This window comes from Mustela nivalis (assembly GCF_964662115.1).
Source record: "Mustela nivalis genome assembly, chromosome: 12".
Taxonomy (NCBI): Eukaryota; Metazoa; Chordata; class Mammalia; order Carnivora; family Mustelidae; genus Mustela; species Mustela nivalis.
In genome coordinates, this window is record NC_139031.1 from 42,138,747 (window position 1) to 42,161,362 (window position 22,616).

The 22,616-nt window shown below is 41.2% G+C and overlaps 1 long non-coding RNA gene across 3 annotated transcripts in view; it reads right to left on the reverse strand.

The window, feature by feature from the left end:
* Positions 1 to 22,616, reverse strand: part of LOC309844677 — a 188,906-nt gene that overhangs the window by 162,466 nt on the left and 3,824 nt on the right. For all 3 annotated transcript variants that reach the window (XR_014300812.1, XR_014300813.1, XR_014300814.1), the window contains exon 2: positions 16,071 to 16,218. This is a non-coding gene — a long non-coding RNA (uncharacterized lncRNA). The remainder of the gene's footprint in view (positions 1 to 16,070; positions 16,219 to 22,616) is intronic.

Consider the following 22,616-nt stretch of genomic DNA (forward strand, 5'->3'; position numbering starts at 1 on the left):
TTGGCCACCATAGTCACGGCAGAGGTGGTGGCAGACAGGAGGGCAGGCTGATGCTCAGGCTCCCACGGCCAGATGAGTCAGCCTGGGTCTCGCCAGCTGGACAGGGATGCTTATTTCCCAAAGCTGGTCTGGGCAGCACACAGATTTTGGAACAACGTTGGCAGCCAGCACTGGGGACCTGTACAGCCGTCTCGAGAACAGCTGATTTCTGAAGGGTCACCCTGTCCTAGAGGTAAGGAATGGCAAAATTTGGTTATCCCAACTCTCCTCTTGGAGGAGAGAGTGGTTTTGCCTAGAAAATCCCATCACACTATTGGGTGATGGTCTTCTGGTCTCCTGAGGGCACTGGATCTATCAGGTAGAATCTCAGTGTGTCCCTGTTACTGTGACATCGGGATCCTTGTTCTAATCTTCCTAGCACAAGATGCACCTCTACTGAGAAGCCAACCTTCAAGAAAATCAAGAAAAAGTCATGTAATACTTCATTTTATTTTTGGCTCTCCAAATTTTAATTCCCACATCTATAACATGAGATCTGTAATGTCCTAGCCTAGGGAATTGTTTTAAGAGCTAAATACAACTATGTACATAAAAATATTCCAGCATGATGCCTAATGCATACTAGATGCTCAATAAATGTTCGTTTTTCCCCCTTCTCCTTGTCTCCTCCCTTTTCTGGATTCACTGTCACATTCTTTAAATGTCCAAATTAAAATGAACACCATTTTATAATAACTAAAGCTTAAGGAAAGATGATGTGACATTGTCTCCCATGACAAAGCCAGGGATTCAGCCTGGTCTTAAGAGATAGCAGGGTGCTTCCAGCTTCCCAGTCAGCTGTTGGAAGCCACATTATTGTCCCCCAAGCTAGAGGCAGGTAATTGTAGTGAGCTTTTATGGATGGTGTCTAGCTAGTGAGGGTGACAGTTATTACAGCTCATGGAGGCAAAGAGGCAAAGATTTAAAATTATGAGGCTTGGACTGCCCAGACATGAGCCTGCAGGAGAGAGAACCTCAGCCCAGAGAAGCCATCAATTTCCTTTCCACTTAGGCTTCAAGGAGGAGCTTCCTTGCCAACTTCAGGCACCCAGAAAGGGCCACCTCTCACTAAAAGCCAACAATTTCTGACAGGGAAGTGGCCTCAAGGGTCACCTGGGATTAACTACTGGAAAATGATTCCAGAAAGAGGCCACAGACATCGAGACAGTTTGGCTCCCTGTGCTGAGAAAGTGACATCAGCCATGCAGATAAATTCCAAAGAATCTATCACTCCCCCCCTACCCTACCCCCCAACAATGCTTTACTAGCTTATAAAATGTTCCTGAGCTCTTTCCACACAGATGACTTCTGGGGGCTATCCAGGACATCCTGGAAAATTACAGCAAGAGGGTGGCTTTCCAATTCTTCCTCACCCAGAGCATAATTTCTTTATACTCAGTCTAACTCTTTTCCACTTTATCAATTATTGTTAAATGGGGAAGCTTGTTCTGGTACTAATGTTGATTTTTGCCCAGAGTAGCCTGAGAAAATTACCCATCTCTAGGTTCTGATCAGAAGATATACTGGATTTGGATGATGTCTACAACATTGCAATTATTATAGTTTTCCTCTTAAATTCTCACTAAGTTGTTTCTCAAGGTCTGCTTACAGGTACTTGTGTATCCATTCTACAGACCAACAAACTGAGGTAAAGTCAGACCAAGTACAATCTGCTTATGGGCATTCAGCAAAATAGCTGCTCAATCAATCCAGAAGTCATGATTCCTTGCTCCCAGACCTCCTCACCATTCTTCTTCAGGAAAAGAAAGAGATTTAAGAGATCAGGCAGGAGTTCCCTTGAGCTACCAAGCCCCCCAGTGTCCCGAAAAGAGCTCTTTGAGAGAAGAGATTTCCATGGGGTGTGGGGTGTATGGGAATCAATCAAATCCAAAAATTTACTGCCAGCCCAGGTCACTTGATGGAGAAGGAATCTACTTCTACAAAGAGCTTTTGAAAATATATAATATCTTCTCACTTTGTGCTGACAAGAGAATATGACTACAGGCTTATTGCCATTTTTCAGACAAGGAAACAGAGAAGTCTGGAGAAGGTACCTTGCCCAAAGTCATACAGCTAATAAGCAGTAAAACAAGACCATCTGGCAACCCAGCTTTTCTGAATCCAAGTCCAGTGCTCTCTGCCCTGTATTTCAGAAGATGAGTTAGCTGGAGCTTGAATCAGTGGACAGCAAGGGAAACATTTATCAAAGGAGATGTGACCATGCCCTAGGGGAGCTGACTTTTAAAAGAATGTTCACTTGTCAGCTTCCTAAACTATTCATATAAAACTCAAATGGCTGAGGGATTCTGGGATAGGAATCACCTGAGGAGCCTGCTCTGGATCAGGAGAAGTCTTAGAAGCCTTTCTCTGTGTAGAGAATCCCTTAGGGCTGGTGTCTGTCCAAGATAGGAGTCTCATGTTCACTTTAGTATGGGTACAGTATGGGCCCCGAGACCTTGAACCCTAGATCCTTATAAGGATGCCCCAGGATATTTCAGTCCTCCTGAAATCCTAGAATCTGCTCTAAAAGGGTACAAACCTGGGCCTCATGTTCTTCCAGGATCTTGCAAAAGACCCAGCCTGGTCTTTATCATATTCTGCACACACAGAGCTCGGCCTCCAGAGGTGAAGTAGGGATACAACAGTGTCCCCAGGTGTCAACTCCAGCCTAGGCTCCAGTTTTTGGGAGCCCAGTCTACAGCCAAATGGCTTGCCCTAGCCAACACAGTCATAAGCAGAGGCAATCACACTCCAGGCTAAAAAGGCGGAAAACCAGTAGGCAGGGAAACCATTTTGTCATCCAAGGACAATAAAGTTTATGTATTCCCAGATGTGGGTCCTCCCACTTAATCAAAGCAGAGGCCCATTCCAGTGAAAAGAGCTTTTCTCCAGCAAAATGGGAAGGCAGCTTCTTCAGGGCTAAATTTAGACTTCACCCACAGGGGAAGGACTCCAGTTCTTCAGGGCTGCCGACAGAACAAGCAAACGGTTCAGTGTCCCCGCTGGCCACAGTCAGCTCCAGAGCTGAGCCAGTATGAGTCTGAAATGTTCCCAGCCCAGGAGTGTGGGTTGTGCTGTCCCTGGGGCTAGGCGCTGCCCTCAGCTTGATCACAGCTGAGAGAATCCAGCTTTGAGCATTTGGCTGGTGTGTCATCTCTATTCACTCATTCTGCCAAAGGAGCAGCCACTCAATCAATGCCCACTACCCCAAAGACTGGGGTTCCAGAGGATGCAACATGCTAGAAGGCCAAACTTCTGCCCTCAGGCATATCCTAAAGGTATCTTGGAGATCCAACAGTGAGAAGAAGATGCTTGGCGAAATGACCAAATTAATACACAGAGCAGTATATAGGGTAATACGGTCCTAAAGAAGGGAGAATATATTACCTACAGTCATGGAAGCCTTCAGTGGAGGAAGAGAGTTTTTCTTCTGGAACAGGGCCTCTTACACCCATCTAAAGCTTCCAGTATCCTCTCCCTAAGTAAGTACTTTTTCTAAATGGCCTCAAAGCAATCCTGGTAGAATACTGAGAGGGGGGCACCTGGGTGGCTCAGTGGGTTAAAGCCTCTGCCTTTGGCTCAGGTCATGATCTCAGGGTCCTGGGATCGAGCCCCGTATCAGGCTCTCTGCTCAGCAGGGAGCCTGCTTCCTCCTCTCTCTCTGCCTACCTCTCTGAGTAATTGTGATCTCTCTGTCAAGTAAATAAATAAAATCTTTAAAAAAGAGAGAGAGAGAAAAAAAGAATACTGAGAGGTATGCCCTGTCTTGTGGAAAAGTTAGTGTGGTCCCAGCCAAACAAGTTCCATTCATTTCTCTCTTTGGCCAAGTAATAAGAAAGATGGAGGAAGGTGACATTTTCCCAAAGGCATCAAAATCAGGCTTCCCATCCTTAGTTCTTGGGAAGTATGTGCCAATGGTCACCCATTCACTACCATCAAATCTAATCATCACTTAGTACCAGGCAGGACTGGGAAGACTTACAGGGGGAGTGAGAATAGTACAAATGGACTACATCTTTCTCATCCAGGATTCCTGTAGACATGAACCAAGGTTTGCTTAGAGGGTGAAATAAGATGAAAAATACACCTCCTGAAACAAGTCACACAGCACACAGCCACAGTTGCACCTCCTGAGAAAGCTCCTGCCGACATAGCCAATCACCACCTCCACTGTGCTGTCCTAGCCCTGCACCTTTAGCTCTGTTCCAGCACTTACTCCTCTGTAGGATCATTAAAGGTTTACATTAGCCTCCCCCAGAGACTAGGCACTACTTAAAACGGGGAAGGAATCTTGATCTTATTTCCTTTTGAACCTCCACTTCCTGGCATACAGTAGGCTTTCCATTGACATTAGATGGATGAATGAATGAATGAATGAATACTCAAATGTATAAACCATCTTACTTGAATACCTCCCTGCCTTGCTTAATAAAGGGGGTTGGTATGATTCAAAGATTAAAAGAACTCCATAAAAAAGAAGTGGTATTCCAGAACTATCCCCAGCTATACTCACTAGATCTCATTAACTGAAAGGATATGAGCTGCTTTCTCTCTCTCTCTCTCTGCTTCCCTGAGATGGCTACCCTCCCTTACTTTAGTGTGATTCCCCTGGCAGTAAATTAAAGCAGTAAGTCAAAGACCCAACCATACTCACTCTTTGTACTGAAACCCCTCAGCAACTTCCCAGACTATCTATGCCTGCACAGATGACATGGCTACTGATAGGCACTATGGGAGGGAGTTCCTAGTTGTTCCAGATAGACTCCAGAGATCAGTTTCTTTGAAGAATCCTCCCCACCAATCCCTTTATGAAATACATATAGTGAAAGTCAGCAAACAGAAAACGCAGGTGGGAGAATTCTCATTTGAGTGGGAAGATTCTCAGAGGACCTAATCAAGCAAAAGAATTATCCTATTTTATAATATCAACGCCAAGGATATAAATAGTCAAAAGAGAAGCATGCCTGTGTTACTGTTTTTGAGCCACAGTTTGTTCTGCATTTTGCCCAGTCAACCAGGAAAGGAGAAAATGTAAATCTTTTTTTTTTTTTTTTTTTTTTTTTTAAAGATAAGTTTCAGGGCAGCCAGACACATCCAAAAGAAGCTTGGGCTACAAAGCAATGTATCAAACAAGAACACCAGAGATCGCTGAATGGAAGGATTACTAGGAGATATGCGTGTGTTTGTGTGTTTCCCGTGACAATAAATATAAATGATTACAAGTTGCCATGACTGACTTGATGCTTTAAGACATTGGACTTAGCTGATAGGAACTATTGCCCTCTACTGGATGGAATGTCACACGAATGTCGTGATTTCATATTTGCTATTGCCTGGATGTTTTCATGCTCCCTGGGGGGAAAAGGCCATGATGGTGGCAATGATAAGAAGGATGAGGGGAGAAGAGGGGGGAGGGGAGAAGAAGAGAGAGAAGGAAGAGATAATAACGACAGCATTGGGGAGAATTCCTTAGATTTATACAGCACTTGAATGTCTCACAAAGAATATTCACACAATTTGCCTTATTTGAGCTTTACACTTTTCACAATTACCCTGTGAAGATAATGGTATTGTAAATGAAGTGACTTTAGAAATGAAAAAACTTTAGCAAGGACAGTAAACCATTTGCCTATAGATTCAGAGCCAGTAAGGGGCAGAGCTGAGATTTCAATTTGGGCTTTCTAAATCCAAACCCTGGAATAATTTTCCTTCACTTTACTTATTTGGTGGGTTTTACTTACATTCACTTCAATATAGTCTTTTAGGAAGAGTTTTTAAGATTTCCCTTATGTGTCAAAAACATAATTCATTCACAAGCATTTATTATACACCTGCTCTAAGCCGGTCCTCAAGCTAAAAACTGGGAGACAGCAAAGGACAAAGCAAAGTCCAGCTTTCATGGAAAGGGCAGTCAACAAACACGGGGACAAATCCATAAGGATCATGAAGTCAGAGTAATAAATGGTTGGGAGGCAATGAAACAAGGTGAAAATGAACAATGGCCCCGAAGCGAGAATGAGGATAGTAAATGACAAGTTTTGACTGCTAGTATTTTCAGAAGGGTGACCTCTAATGGCAGAGCACCAGCCTTGGTCTTCGCAAACATAAGTCTGAAAATCATTGGTAGATATCAGAAGATTCACCTGGAAATAGACATTTGCCAAGATACCCACTTAAGAAACCCCTTGAAGTATAAAGGCAGGAAAGAACTCATCTAGAAATGTGTATATTTTTCTATTGACAAAGATTAAAAGATTTCATTTCTAAAATATCTCTGTGACTGTCATATATTTAATTTGTCCAACCAGTTACATGACTTGAGCAGCTTTATTTGTAATACCCTAAACCTATAAACAACCCAATGTCCTTCAACAGGTGGATGGTAATACAAACTGTAGAGCATCCATATCATGGAATACTACTCAGCAATGAAAAGCAACAAACTATTGATACATGCAGCAACTTGGATAGATCTCAAGGACATGATGCAGGATGAAAACGAGCCAATCCTGAGAGGTTATACAACTGTATGACTCCATTTGATTCCACTGATACATTTTTGAAGTGACAACGTTGTAGAGAGAGTGCCTAGGTAAGCGGTTGCCTGTGGCTATGGCTACAAAGGGTGACTCCTCTGTGGTGACAGAACAGTTCTGGAACTTGATGGGATAGAGGCTGTATCAGTCTAAACAAACTATAAAATATCATAGAATTACATACAAAGACAGACCAAAAAACGTGTGCATGTACTCTCAAATACAGAGCTCAAAGTAGTGGTTGCCAGAAGGAAGATGGACAGGGCATGGGTGAAATAGATCAAGGAGATTAAAAGGTACAAACTTCTAGTTATAAAATAAATAAGTCATGGAGATGAAAAGTACAGCACAGGAGGTGTAGTCAACAACATTGTAATAACGCTGTGTAGTGACAGGTGGTGACTCTGCTTATCATGGTGAGCACTGAGCAATGCATGGAAGTGTAAAATCGATATGTTGCACACTGTAAGCTAACGTAACACTGTATGTTAATTATACAAGAATTAAAAAAGTCAAAAAGTATGCATGTAAAAACTGGTAAAATATGATAATATTTATAGTCTAATTGATGGTTTTGAGCCAATCCATTCCCTTGTTGTGTAAAGATCTGTTACATAAAAGGACATCACTGGGGAAAGATGGGTTGGTGGGTACACTGGATCTTTCTCTTCTACTATTACAATTTATAGTGAGTCTGTAATTATTTCAAAATTAAAAAACATAACAAAACAGAAGAAGAAGGCCTCCTTGGTAGAAGCCAACTGGCTATGCCGTCTCCCTTAAAGAAGGGTCCTATCCTTAGAGGCTTGTACAGTGGGCAAATAATCTGACAGTGATGAGATGCCATGTGAGTTGTAAGATGGAAGAAATCAGGATTCACGATGAATACTGAGTTTTCAGTTACAACAAAGTTCTGCATTGAAAACTCATCCCACCAACCCAAGACCTGTCAGCACCACGCAGAGGAGCAAAGGGTGCAGGAAGCACCAGGCTGGGACAGATCCTTCACCCTTAGCCTCCTTAGTGCTGCTCCTCTGTGGTTTGAAGGGCCCAGAGCTGGGGCAGCAGGGAGAGGCTCTGCAGTCTCCACTCACAGCAGATCTATGGGGGCTGTGGTGACCCACATGCCAGCTGCTCCAAGGCTGGAGACACAGTGGGAAGAGCCAGGAGAGTGCATGGCTTTGGGCACTTTGGGGAGCACTTAGGGGAACACTGCAGGGGGAGGGGCTGGCACTGCTCCTGGGTTTGCTGGCAGGACATCTTGGTGGGAACTCAATCAGCTTTGAAAGACACATATTTTTATTTTGGATTAGATGGCTCTTAGGACTATTGCAACCGTAATATTCTGCATTTCTGTGAGTCACCTAAGCTAATCAAGTCACTGTGATTCAGCACTCACTAGTGCTCTTTGCCCTCAGCTTCCTGGCAGACAAAATGAAGTTCCCTTTTTTATGCCAAATATTTGACACTCATCATAGACAGTTTGTGTTATTGACTATGGTTTTATGAGTATCTTGTCCCACAACTAAATTAAAGTTTCCCCCTGAAATCATAACTATAATTTTTAACTCTTGGGGTCATTCACATAGCAGGTATAATTGTAAAGTTTAATTGAACATCATTCAATAATTTAAAAAAATAGAAAAGATTCTTTTGAAAATATTGATAGTTTGGCCACCTGACCATTTAAGAAGTTTAAAGTTTTGCAGAATAAAAATCACCCCAAAGTTAAAAGATAAATGGCAGACTGGGCACCAAATTTACAAAATATATGGAAGAAGATAAAAGGCCAGAAAAAAAAAAAAACAGAAAATTCACAAAATGAAAACAATAAATATCCAGTATGTATTGTAAAGATCTCCAGTATCCCCACTCATCAGAGACATGAGCATTAAATCTGTGAGATGATGGCTTTTTGTTTTGCCTTGGTTTTTATCAGAGCAGCAAAACTTTAAATGAGCCGGAATATATAATGTTAGTGATGCCCTGGAAAAATGGACATTCTCAGACCCTTCCGGTGAAAGCACAGATAATGGTGCTAGATGGGGACTAACACGTGATGGCAGATAACAGAAGTCTTTAAAATGTGGCGAACGGTTGACTGTTAGGGATTTGTCTTAAAAAATAATTTCGGAACAAGGAGACCGACAAAGAAAAGTCATTACAGAATTGCTTATAAATTTTAAAACAAACTAATTGTCCATTAATAGAGGAATATATAGATAAAAAGTAGTGTTTTTTTCAATAAGCTATTGCGAAGGTTAAAATTCATGGACTAAAGCTAAAATACACTGTTGATTCTGAAGACCAGGTTGGAGAAAGAAACATACAATATAATACCATTGTGTAAATTTTTAAAACACAGAAAACAACACTATTTTGTCTACTATATACATAGTATCTACAGAAATGTGGCAAAGTTATAAAAATGGGCCAGAAGAGATTTTCATCAATTTTAAACCTATGTTCTGATTGAGGTGGGTGAGATTTGAAAGGAATACAAATGAGGGTTCAAATGTTCCTTTGATTTTTTTTTTTTTAAGTCTGGATTAAATGAGAAAATGCACACAAGGTACTTAGTACAGTTATCTGGCTTAATAAATAGAAATACCAGTTACCTTAATCATTACTGCATACTGTGGCTGTCTAAGTAGAGATTAAGAGGGGAACTTAAACTTCATGGGGGAAAATGCAAAGTGAAAAACAGGGCTCAAGTCTGAGCATGAGTAAAAAGGGAAGTGTATGCTGAAAAGTCCCGGTGTGTCAGGAATTGTGCTAGGCACATGACATACTCTGTTTCATTGAATCCTCAGAACAACCTTGGACATGATTTCATTGGGACCATTTCACTAACTTGGAACCTGAGAATGAATCACAACATATAATTTGGACAAAATGATGATATCTGCCAGTGGAAGATCCAGGATATGAATCCTGCCCAGTTCATGCAAGTCCCATCTTCTTTACATTGGAGCCCACTGAATCATGAAATGAAGAAATCAAGGAAATTTCTACACAGATGCTGGAGAGGCTTGCACAGAAAAGCAGGGTTATGTGAGCTCACACTGCATGTTACAGTACTGTGTCTGGGAATGGACTTGCCACTGAATTTCCTGCTTGCTTATTCTCAGAATTTGTCCCAGTGCTGGGGACTGGGACCTGCCTCCTACATGAGTAGGAGCTGGGGAGGCTTGGGGAAAGGACACTGGGAGGAGGGAGAAGGAGAAAGGAAGAGCTCATTTAGCAAGAACCTAGAATCTGCATAGAAATTAAGATTACTAAAAATTTCTCCAGGGTTGGAACAATCTACAAACTTCCAGGAACATGAATATTATGCCCTCCCTCTCAAAAAAAAAAAAAAAAAAGAATCTGAGTCCTAATCCCTAAAACCTGTGAGTGTTACCTTATATGAAAAAAATATTTATTTGCAGATGGGATTAAAGATCTTCAGATGGGGAAATCTCCTAGATTTATGGTCCCTAAATATAATTGCATGTATACTTCAGAGAGAGGCAGAGGGAGATTTGACCACAGAAGGGAAGGCAATGTGGCTACGCAGGTAGAGATTGGAATGGTATGGCCGCAAGCCAATGCCAGAAGCCACCAGAAGCTGGGAGAGAAAAAGAAAAATCTACAGCCTCTGAAGGGAGTGCAGCCCTGCGGACACCATGACTTGAGTCCAGGGATACTGATTTTGGACTACTGGCCTCTAGATTGTGAAAGAATACATTTCTGTCATTTTAAGCCACCAAGTGTGTGGTCAATTTTTACAGCAGCTACAGGAAATGAGTACAACAGCTGACCTCAATTTTGAGAAATTGGCTTTGCTGTTCTGATAAATAATCCCTACCACACTGTTAAATGGTCATAATCAGCTTTGCTTATAAAAGCAAAACATCAGAAACACTCTGGAATTTCTATAAATAGTAGTTTAGTTTAACAAACGATGCTATTCTATTAAGTGGCATACTATACAACTATTAAAAAGAAATGGCAGAAGTATGTTTGCTGACACGGCATTAAGTTCATAATACACATACTGTTAAGTAAAAATGCAACACCAGTTATGTGCTAATTTTTTTAGATTTAAATTTTGATCCATTTGGAAGTTATCTTGGCATATGCCATGAGGTATAGATATTCATTTATCTCTTTTCACTTGGCTATGATTTTATGATCTGTTTTGCCACCACTTAGAGATAGCACAGACTTCTTCCACTGATTTCCCATATATTAGATTCCCATCTACTAAGTCTTATTTTTGGACTTTTCTGTGTATCCCATTGATCTGTGTGTTTTCATGCATCACTACCACATTGGTGCTACTTCTAAATAGTTATAATATAATTTAATATCTGATAGGATGACTTCCCTCACAATTTTTTTCAGAATTTTCCTGTGGCCCCTTTTAATAAAAATTTATTATTAAATTATAGTTGACATACAGTGTTGTATTAGTTTCAGGCGTACAACATAGTGATTCAAAAGTTCTATACATGACTCATGCTCGCCACGGTAAGTGTAATTACGATCTATCATTATACAATGTTATTACAATATTATTGGCTATATTCTCTATGTTGCACTTTAAATTTCTGTGAGTTGTTTATTGTATAACTGGGAGTTTCTTGCTCTTCCTGATTGAGAATTACCTCACTTAATTTTTATAGGGATTATTTTTTGTTATGATCATGAACTTATAATTAGTAAAAATTGACACATTTATGGTAATATCTTCCTATCTAAGAATTGGTATGTCTCCCATTTGTTTGTGTGTATATGTGTGGCCATGAGTGCTCTTCAGAGCGATTTTGAAGTTTTCTTCATATAGTGTTTTTATCCTTATGAAATTTATCCCTAAGTTTTATCTATTTTGTTACTATTAAACATGTGAGTTCTTTTCGTTATACTTTATAACTTTGAAAGCTATTTAAAGAGAAAGAATTTCTCTTTATTAACTTTGTACCCTGAAATATTACTAAATTTTCTCACTTTTGGTAGTTTTTCAAGTATGTACTTGGATTCATTGGATTCAGAATAATATCTTCCACAAATAGTGATAGTTGTATTTTCTCCTTTCTAGTTTTTATAGCTATAATCTTTCTCTTTTATATGAGCCTATCAGTTTGCTCCTCCAGTATAGTGATAAACAATAGCAGTATCTAGTATTCTAGAATTTGGTGAGAATGCTTTTAGCATTAAGTATGGTACTAGCTTTTAGGGTTGAGATATATGTCAATGAAGTATCTGTTATTAATTTATTGAGTGTTTTGTTAAGAATGGACAAGAGATTATGTCACATGATTTTCTCAGCATCTATTAAAATAATTTTTATAAAAATTATTTTTCATATATTAATACAATGAACGGATTTGAAAATTTCTTAATATTGAACCAACCTTGTATTCCTGGAATATCTACCTAGATATGACACATTATTGTTTTAAATTTTTTTTTAAGATTTTATTTATTTATTTGACAGACAGAGATCACAAGTAGGCAGAGAGGCAGGCAGAGAGAGAGAGAGAGGGAAGCAGGCTCCCTGCTGAGCAGAGAGCCCAATGCGGGGCTCGATCCCAGGACCCGGGATCACGACCTGAGCCGAAGGCAGAGGCTTAACCCACTGAGCCACCCAGGTGCCCCAGACACATTATTGTTTTAATGTGCCATTGAATCATGCTTCTCCATATTTAAGATTCTAGAATGAATATTCATAGGAGAAATTACTCTTTAACTATTTTTCATAATCGTTTTAGGGTTTTGATATCAACATAATATATTTTGTCAAACAAAATTGGAAGTTTTTCTTCTTTTTCTATGCTCTATGCTTTTTCTATGCTATGGAATTATTTTTATTTAAAGATATGATAGAATTGCCCAGTGAAACCATCCAGGCATGGTGCTTTTGTGGTGAATTACTCTTTGACAACTTTCTCTGTCAGAACTGATTGGTTTGGGTTTTCTTTCTCTTCTTAGGTCAGTTTTGGAAAATTACATTTTCCTGGAAAATTTTCCATTTCATCCAGTGTTAAAATTATTTGCATAAGGTCAAACAACACAGTCTTTTATGATTCTTATTTGCTCTGTTTCTCTTACCTTTCTTTACTATTTCATATTTATTTAGAAAAATAGGAAAAAATTTTAACTTTAAAAGTTTCCAAAATTATGACTTCCTATCCAGAACCCACAAAAAAGAATGGACAAATTCTGCCACATTAAAAAAAAAAAAAAAAAATCTTTGCATAGCAAAAGTGCTATATGCAAAGTCAAAAGTTTGACAACAAATTGGGGAAACATTTGCTGCTTACACAATAAATCAAGAATTAATACCCTTATATCTGTATGACATAGGTTTTAAAAGCTTTTATAAACACAAAGGGGAAAAAACCAATAGCCAATAGGAAATTTACCAAAGGATACAAAGGAAAAAAACATCACTTATGGCTCTTGAACATAGGGACAGATACTTGTTCACTTGTAAGTGGAAGACACATTAAAACATAAGTGAAATACCATTGTTTAGACATATATTGGAAAAATGTAAAAGTTTGAGTACATACTTTTTGTGGAGTGGGCTGGAGAAAACAGTTAACACTCATACAGTGCAGGTGGAAGTAGAATTTCATATAATATTTAAGCAGGAAACTCTTGAGTCTCTCCATTAACCAGGAAAATGTTTTGACCCAGACATTCCACCTGCAGAAACAAGCTACATTTTCCAGATTGACAGGCAAATGCAGCCTCTGACACCATCTCTGCTTCCAGCAAGTTCTATAAACTCTCACCGGATGGGGACAGTTTTCACACAATGGAGGACAGGCGCCACAACATGCTAACGAAATCACACTTGCTGATATTGGCCAGAGTATTTCTCACAGCTGGTTCTCTTTCCTCAGGATCTCGCACCTCTCAACAGACCTTGCTATCCAATCTCTCAACACAGCACCTCTGAATCCAAACGGCGAAAAACCACAAATGAGACAGAACTGCTCTAAGATGTGATATGAATTAGAGTCACCCTTCCCCCCAACACACACTTTTTAATTCAGACCCTCTATTAATTTTGTTACTCAGGGGTGATTATCCCAATTTTTCCAAATTTTGTTTAACAGTCTATCCTTCCCTTCAAATTTATACCATGTTTCTCGAGAAGACCTTTGGTTGAAAGTATCCTCCTTCCTTGTAATTATGAGCCTGTGCACACTGTCTTCCCAGCTTTCTCATAATCCACATTCTCATGACAATAGGAAAAGTGACATGAATGAACTCTCTTTACCAAAAATGGTCATGATCCTAATATAACACATCCCATTTCTTTCACCTTCTGCATTTCCCCCTCAGACCAGAGCAGCCCCTCCTGTCCTCCTACTCTACTTCAGAGTAGGGGTCCTGGGCCCGTGAGAATGGCATTGTTCAAAGGGTTAACCCCTTTCCTCCACAGAGTGAAGAGTTTTGCTGACCCAGGGTGAGATGGGTTGGACCAAATTCAATTTAGCTGCAGTCAACAGGAAAGTAGGAAGGAAAATAGGATTTCACAAACAAAGCATTTTAAAAAAGGAGTCCACAGCAGGAAATAATTATTTGGGCAATTGTTCACTTTGTGAAGGGGCTAGCCGGTATGAATATCTATCAGGATGCAATGCTGTGTCCGGGGTTTCTCTGCAGCACCCTGTCTGGTCTAATTAGTTACAAAAGTGGTTCTATGGGCTGAAGAAATTTGCAATTGTGCTGTATTTCAGGGGAATGAACACATATGTCATTGAAGTGGAGCCTGGCACCAGCTTATTCTGGTGAAACCTCGAGTGGCCGGCCAGAATGGAATCAATACGAAAGGAAACTCTGAATGCCAACAGAAGTGGTTTGCAAAAGTAATTCACTGACCATTCCATCTGCCTCGGATTAAGCAAGTTAAACGGTTCAGTTCAAGTTAACATTTCTAATATATAGATATACATAAATAAACAAAACCACATATTTTTATCAAATATTTGCATTTGAAAACCTCCACCAACACACACAGAACTTGAACTGAGCTCTTTCATCTAACCATATATTTTCCCCTTTAGAACAGTTAAAAACACATAATCTGAAAAAGAACTTAGATTGTCCCGTTAGAAAGGAGTAAACCCCCTTTGGAAAGGAGTAAACCCCCTTTGGAAATAATATTTTCAGAATGAAAATCCCTCAATCATAAAGGAGTTTTAGAGTTGAGCCTCAAGAAAGTCAGCCAAAGGTTCAACTGGCATGGGAACCTAGGGGTTCTTAGGGAACCCAAGCCTAGCAGATTGGTTTATTCCCTGTCTCAACAATGGGTGCTAGAACAAAATGCATAATCTGCTGGTGTCCTAAAAATATCAATTTGCTCGTAAAATCCATTAAATGCATCTTAAAAATCACAAAATTAGAAATCCAAGAAGGTGGCATAATATAATAGATAGATCATAAACAAAAGATGTCAACATATATTGAATACTTAATAACAAAGTCCTTCTCATGTAATTGTTGCAACCTACCCTATGGGGTGGCTATTTTCTTATTACTCTTATTTAACAGATGTAGCAACTGAAGCCCAGAGTGGTTAAGCAACTTGCCCAAGGTCGCAAAGCGGGCAAGTACACAAATCCTGGAATATGACCCAGGCAGTCTGACTCCAGATCACACTCTGCCCTGATCCCTCATGTACATAAAAAAGGCAAGAGAGGGGGTATCTGGATGGCTTGGTCAGTTAATATTGGACTCTTGATTTCATCTGAGGTCATAATCTCAGGGTCAGAGGATGGAGCCCCACATTGGGTTCCATGCTGGGCATGGAGCTTGCTTGGAATTCTCTCTCACTTATGCACCCCCCCCCCCAAACTCCACTTGCATTTTCTCTCTCTCTCTTAAAAAAAAAAAAAAAAGGCAGGGCACCTGGATGGCTCAGTGGGTTAAAGCCTCTGCCTTCGGTTCAGGTCATGATCCCAGGGCCCTGGGATCAAGCCCCACATCGGGCTCTCTGCTCGGCAGGGAGCCTGCTTCCTCCTCTCTCTCTGCCTGCCTCTCTGCCTGCTTGTGATCTCTGTCTGTCAAATAGATAAATAAAAAATCTTAAAAAAAAAAAAAATCAAGAGAGAGCAGTTTCCCAGAGCAAGTCCTAGGAACAGAGCAAGATTCACCAACTTATCTATAGGCCTTCACCTCTCCTTCACACTCACACATCCACAGGTTCTAAAAAAAAAAAAAAAAAAGAGGAGATAATGAGATAACTTTAGCATTCCACCAGGAGAAGGAGGCTGGCTGCTTCCCTGGAAATACATTTCCCAGGCCCAGCTTAAGGATGGCTTTGCTGACTGTCAAACTCAAGCCCCCGCAAATGAACATGTCCTGCCAAGTCAAGTTTAGGCCTTAGGGCTTTGGTGCCCCTGCATGGTCACATGGTGCATGATTTCCTTTATCTAATAAAGGGGTAGAGAGTGGAACAGGAAGGCAAAGTCCTGATGACTTGTGAGCACCTACCATGAGCTCATGCGATTCTTACTGTGATAAGCATTTTCCCAGATCTTGTGGATGGTGAAACCAAAGCTCAGAGTGTTTGAGTGGCTTGCTCAAAGTCACACAGGCAGGAAATGCAAGAGCGAGGATTTGCTGGGCTCTGACTCCAAATCTTCAAAAAAAAAAAAAGTGCATATCAATTAATAATAAAATATTTTAATATTTTAAAGTTAAAAAAATAAATATTTGGTAGAATTTTTTTTAAAAAGCCCTTGTTTGCCTGGCGATGTTTGGCAGCCCAGCCACCAGCCTCAAAGGCCACTTTATACAAGTTTGTCAAAGGTACCCTTGCTCAATACGCTTTTCTACCAACTGCCAGGAAATTGTCATAAACATTATAAAAAGGTACAAGATGAATGGCTCCCCATAAGGGTAGCCCTGATGTTGGAGAATAGGAATTTAACATCCCTAGCATGTTCTCTGTATTGGGCCCCGTCAGTCCTGAGAGAATGGACCTCCTTTACTGTAACCCCCCCTACGTGGGCAGAGGCCCGTCCTGCTTCGGGCAGTGTGGGGTGTGAGCTCATGCAGCTCCCGTTGAAGCTGAGCAAGACCATGGAGAGTTTCCAGCACTCAAGGTAACGGGAAATGTTGCACAAAGTAGGCGAAAAGCCTTGTCTAATATTTCCATTTATCTACTTTGTCTGTCTGAATAAGTGTCATTAATTCAAACCATTTCAAAGTGGGGCTTGATGATGTGTGAGAGCGGAAACCCCCAAGCGCCAGGCCTCTCTGCACCACATCCTTGCTGACGGTATCTCTCGCCTGAAGCGATCAATTGAACCCCAGCAAGTGTGTTGTGAATATTGTAGCTAACCTGACCACTAATGTGCATGTGTCTGTGTGTCTGCGGCAAGGGGACGAGCGATTGAGAGCGGCAGCCAGGGCTGTTCTTCCCAGATACATTTCCCCGGCCTGACTTCCTTTCCTCCCCCGCAGCAGCCCCTCCTTCTCAAAGCCCCCCACTTTGAGACCACACGAGGGACACTTCAAAGGAAGAAAAGACAGATGAGCATGATTTTCTCTCTAGGAAATACCCCGCAAATCAACTACTTCGCTGACTTCTCACTGCTAATGCTGTTTGTAGAGACAGCAGAGTTCTTTCTGCACCACTAGCCAGCCTCAATAATACTGTAAAAATCCTGCAGCCAGGAGGAAAACCCATCCCTTTCCAAAAGCAAGAGAAAAGTCTGAAACCTTAGCAACGTACAACTTTAATATTTTGGTTGATTATATGCCATGAACTCAAGAGTATTTTCCATTTCCTTTTTGTCATTTTTCCAGTGATTTCAAAGGTCTTTACTGAATCTATCAAAATCTAAATATAGTAAAATTAATTTTTTTCTAAAAAAATACTAAAAAATTCTATGCATCTAAGTAAGTCTCCTCCTCTTCATAGCAGATAACTATATGAGACCAGGTCTTATCTGAATGAAGCCTCTCCCTCTCCCCTTTTCCCCAAAACACACACACACACACACACACACACACACACACACACAATCAGTTATCTATCTGTGTGAGAAATTCCTTTGCAATTGCATTCAATGCTTAGCACATCATTTTGAATCTCCTTCATGGCTGCATAGTATGATTTGTGGAAAAAGTCCAAGAAGCTGAGTGCTTTATTTAAAAAAAATAATCAACCTGGAGTATAGTATTTGAGGGTCAAAATTAAATTGCTCCAAAGCAAAAAAGAAAAAAAGAAAAAGAAAAGAAAGTTGATTTTGATCACATGGCTTGTAAGTGAGCTCTGAAAGCTATTTCAGGGCTGCAAGTGCCAACATATTCTGAGCAGACTGAAGCATCTCTGGCTAAATGGATTCTGGGGACACTGCAACTTCAGGGAACCTGTTTCCTCCCTGGCAAGGCAGAGAAATTAACAGTTGCCCCACCTGCCCCACAAGGCCCCCTGAAGACCATTTCAGGATGAAATGTTTCTCCAGAAGTCATGTACATTCTAGTCCAATACCCAAAACACATCAAAGCCCAGCTGTTCCAGTCTGGGCTCCAAGGAGGAGAGCAGAACCCTGCCTGTTTAACCTCTGGTACTCAACCCCTCCCCACATGTCAGCCATCCTGAGGCACCCTTGAGATCTTCTACCCACATCCACATGGAGCTCAGCATTCATACATCGAAGCCAACTTTAGAAAAGTCTTTGTTACCTGTAAAACCTGGGATAAACAGGAGTCTAGTCCCCCCAGCTTGCTCTATTAGCCACAGGGTCCACCATCTGTAGATGTTTATGGTCACTGCTAAAATAATAATCATTTCAAAACATTTGTCTACTGGTTGACCCTGGCCCTGACCTCTAGCAACTTACTGGTCATAAAGGGGTTCCCTGTCCTTTCTAACAGGTAGCAATGTGGTAGGCAGAATTTTAAGATGTCCTCCAAGATTCTCATCTCTACCCATCGGATCCAACACTAACTGAGGCTCTCCCCATTCACAAATCACACCTCATACTAATTACATCAACACCTCAGGAAGGTGAGAGTCACTATGTTTTAAACCTCCTAGGTGATTCCAATGAAAGCCAAATTTGGGAACCACCATGATCTGTGGGTTGGTTAGACATGAGGGTAGAATAAACTTTGACTAATTGGGGGAAGGCTTCATCTCCTGATAGAATTTAAAATGCACAAGAAAGAAGACTCATATTCAGATGCTGTTAAGTTGTTCTGATGGAGTTTATCTCCGACTGTTGACACGGATTGCTCAACAGGGAAAGGCACAGACATTACCTATCTTGAAAATTTTCATATCCCCCAGAATTTATCAGTGCACATAGTTGGTGCCCAAAATGTTTATGAAGATCCTATCTCTTCAGTGATTCTCAGTTCCACTTGGAGGAGTATGGAAACATTGCAAGTTCTCCTAATGTAAAAATCAAGTGCATTCTCAAAAGAAACCGGCCTTAATCTCACCTTTGCTGGGAGCAGCTTTTAGAAGGTTTTTCTCAGAAATGGGGAAGAAGGTAGTGTGGAAAAACTGTCATCAGACTTTTCCTAAAGTACTTGAGCCGTTATGGGATTGACATTCTACAACATGGGCTATGGGCTGTTTGTCTGCATTTATGAGTTTCCAGAGAATGTTTTACAATCCTCACATTATTTTGTGTATTCTTAATACTTGGGTATCAAGGCAAGGTGGAAAGGAGAGACATTTGTCTTTCTGGTGACATACTCTGTTGAAGAGGCCTGTAAGATTCATTTGCTGGCTAAAGCAAGACCTTAGACACCAGGTGGGTTCAATGTGATCACTTTCCAGCATCTTTCCCACATGAATTGCATCCTTGAGGCTTCTCTGCTCCTCCTGACATTGGCACGATGAGTTGGCTTTCTCAATTGCCTGGAGTTTTCCCCACATTCCAAACACCTGAGACTGTCCCTCTGTGGATTCTCTCACAGTGATTCCAGTGAAAATTCCAGTGGGAGATTTTCCCACACTGCCAACATGCAAGTTTTCTTCTCCTGAGGTCAGTTTATGGCTGAAGCTTCTCCCCACAGTAGCCCTGTGGATCTCACAGTCTCATGAGCACATATGCTAATCACATTTTGAGATACTCTGAAAATGTAAGTTATTATTTCAAGTGTCCTTGTACTTCAAATGTGTGAATCTGTTTTTATTTGGCCAACGGCCTAGACAAATACCATTAGCATTTTGAGCACAGGTTGGCACAACAAACTTTTCCATAAAACGTTTTTTGAACACACAAATAGTACTTTGTCCAAGGCTTTAAACGCTGCTATTCCCTGGCCCAGGAACCTGGAGCTCATGTCTCTGAGCTGCTGCTGGGCACCGCGCCTTTGTAGCCCCTAAGCAGCCCCTTTGGACAGCCAGTAAACTTAAAGGGAAATGCAGACCTAGGGAAGCCATGTCTGGGGAGGGGAGTCTGAATATAAAAATTGTGCAGCTAAAAGGTTTTCACAGTTAATGCAGCTCTTTCCCACTGCAAAAGGCTACCTTTAAGAGCTGCCATTTCCTTTACATTAACTAAAAATGGACACATCTGTTGAAAGAAGCTGGAGGGGAGAAGACAATAGCTATTATGAGAGTTGGGCAAAGTGCATGGGTATACGTGTATGTGCATAAGCCACTAAAGAAAGTGCAAAGAGGCGAGCCTGGTGGAAGGAGTACCGTGGATTTGCTGTCAGTTGTTATTTATACCGCATCATAAATGCATGGCTGTCAAAGCCAACGGCCATCTTACTTAACTGCTACCTAAGTGCTGGCAATGCAAGACCTCAGAAGAATGACTCTCCTATTTAATATTTAACCAGATGCTTCCATTTTTGAAAATATACTTTGCTCCTTGTGGAGGAAGGAGGGGAGGCTGACTTTCAACTTCTGTGATGTATGGGCTGTTGTCGCAGTAATAGAACACCAAGTTTTGTTCTTCTAACTTCACTGTCAATATTTCCATCATGTTGGCAAATAGAGCATTTGTCTACAAGTCTGAATTACTCCCCTACATTATTATATTCATTAACATGCTGACGAAACAGGCTAAGGTGTAGTTACCATGATCCTCAAATGAAGATGTGACAAGTAGGAGAGAAGGGGGTCAATGCAAACCAAGGGAGAGATGGACCAGAACCCAAAATCTTTTTAGGGCTTAAATCTTATGATCTCACAGAATGGCCATGTTAGCTACACGCTGAAGTCCCCAAGAATTTACCCAGATGACCAAAGGACACAGGGCTGCCAGTGCCACTCCGCACACCATGAGTATGTCTGTTTTACCCTCCTACAACTGGCTGACTTCTGACCTCTCTTCCTTGAGTTCTCCCTCTCCCTATCTCCAGCACATCCCTGGCCTCTCTGTCATTTCCTATGCTTGTCCTTCAACTCTGGGCCTCCTCCAAACCCCCAGAAGTGCTCTCTCAGACACCACAGCCACTATTGACCATGCACGAGGCCAGATGCTCATGCATCCCCTGGTATTGTCTAGAAACCAACTTAGATGACTCTCAATTCATCAGTACAGCAGCCACAGATACACAGTAAAGAGACACCAGGAGCCTCTAAAGTTCATCTGCCAAAACACCCTCTTCCCTGTTCTTCATTATGAAGAATTTATTGTCCTCATGGCTCTCTATCCTTGCTTCCATCCAAGTGTGTGGCAAATCTCTAAATGGCTCTGAGTGCCCACGATGACGGTACACATGGAAGTGGTCAGCCCCTTGAAAGGTCCTCTGTTATTCCAACACTGTCATTGTTATGGGATGACTGTCAAGCTCTTTCTCCCATATCTCTCACACAACATTTCCTCCTGTGCCCATATATTTTAAATAAAAAAATGTAAGGACATAAGACAGTCTGAGAACAAGAGAGCAATATCCCCAGGAAGGAAGACTGTCTGTTCTTGTTGTTCTTGGTTTACTTTAATCTCACCTTTGGGTCTCTTTAATACATCCCACCCTCCTAAAGGGAAAATCAGAGAGACAGAGGAGGCTTGAACAATGAAGCATTTCTCTGCTCCATTCCCTGCCTCCCCCATCCCACTGCCCCAGACCTCCTAGGGCCAAGAACGACCCCCATGCTTCATGAAATTTTAGATAATGTTGAGGGGGATGTCAGAATGACTTCACTGGCCTGTACAGACAGCATCTGTATGGGCTCCTGAGGGAGAGAGGGTCGGACACAGAGCAGCCCCTTGTGCTGGGGACAGCATAAGAGGGTCCCATTATCTGCAGAAGGGATGTGAAATTGGAACAATTCCAGCTGAGAATGCAGCAAGCCACACCATTTACATGAAATATACGGTGTTGGGTCCGCCACAAAGCCGACTGGCTTTGATCTTGGTGAACTTTTGAATCATGTGTGACTAAAGAATTCTTTACAAAGAATTATTTCAGCTTTCTGAGTTAATGAAAAGCCAGCCTGCAGAATTTATGGAAGCAAGAGACCAAGCATTAGAGGGAGGGAAAGAAAGTCATAAAAAAAATCCCCAGGAGCCTTTAATGCGACAGTCCTCGTGGTCTGTGCAGATCTCTAACTCTACATTTTTCTGTCAGATTTATTGGGTTTTATTGGAATTCATTCTTCTCAGCACTGGGGTTTGTGGAGATAATCTGAGGGAGAAAAATGTGTATGAAGCCAAATGAACCAGATTGATGAGATGAAATCAAGGGAAAATTTTCCCAACTGTTGGGCAGTGATCAACCTATGTATACAATACACCAGGTGGCATTACAAATCCGGCATTACACAAGCATCACCCTAGTCCCCAGGAGGAGTTACCAGAGTCTCTGTTGCCTGGGATCAATTGGTTGTAACAGATGCAGCAAAATTCTACAAAATCAACCTGTCATTTTTATTATATGAAGTGGTTCTGCTTCCTAACCTACTTCCTGGTAGACAATGTATTCTTGGGGGAAAAGAAATATGGGAAGCCAGGGGAAAGTGACCACTTATAAGCAGAGTGCATGTGTCTTCTGAAATGCATAATGTCTGCGTGTGTTGGCTGAGAATTCGCTACAGAGCCATCATCCAGAGAGTAAATC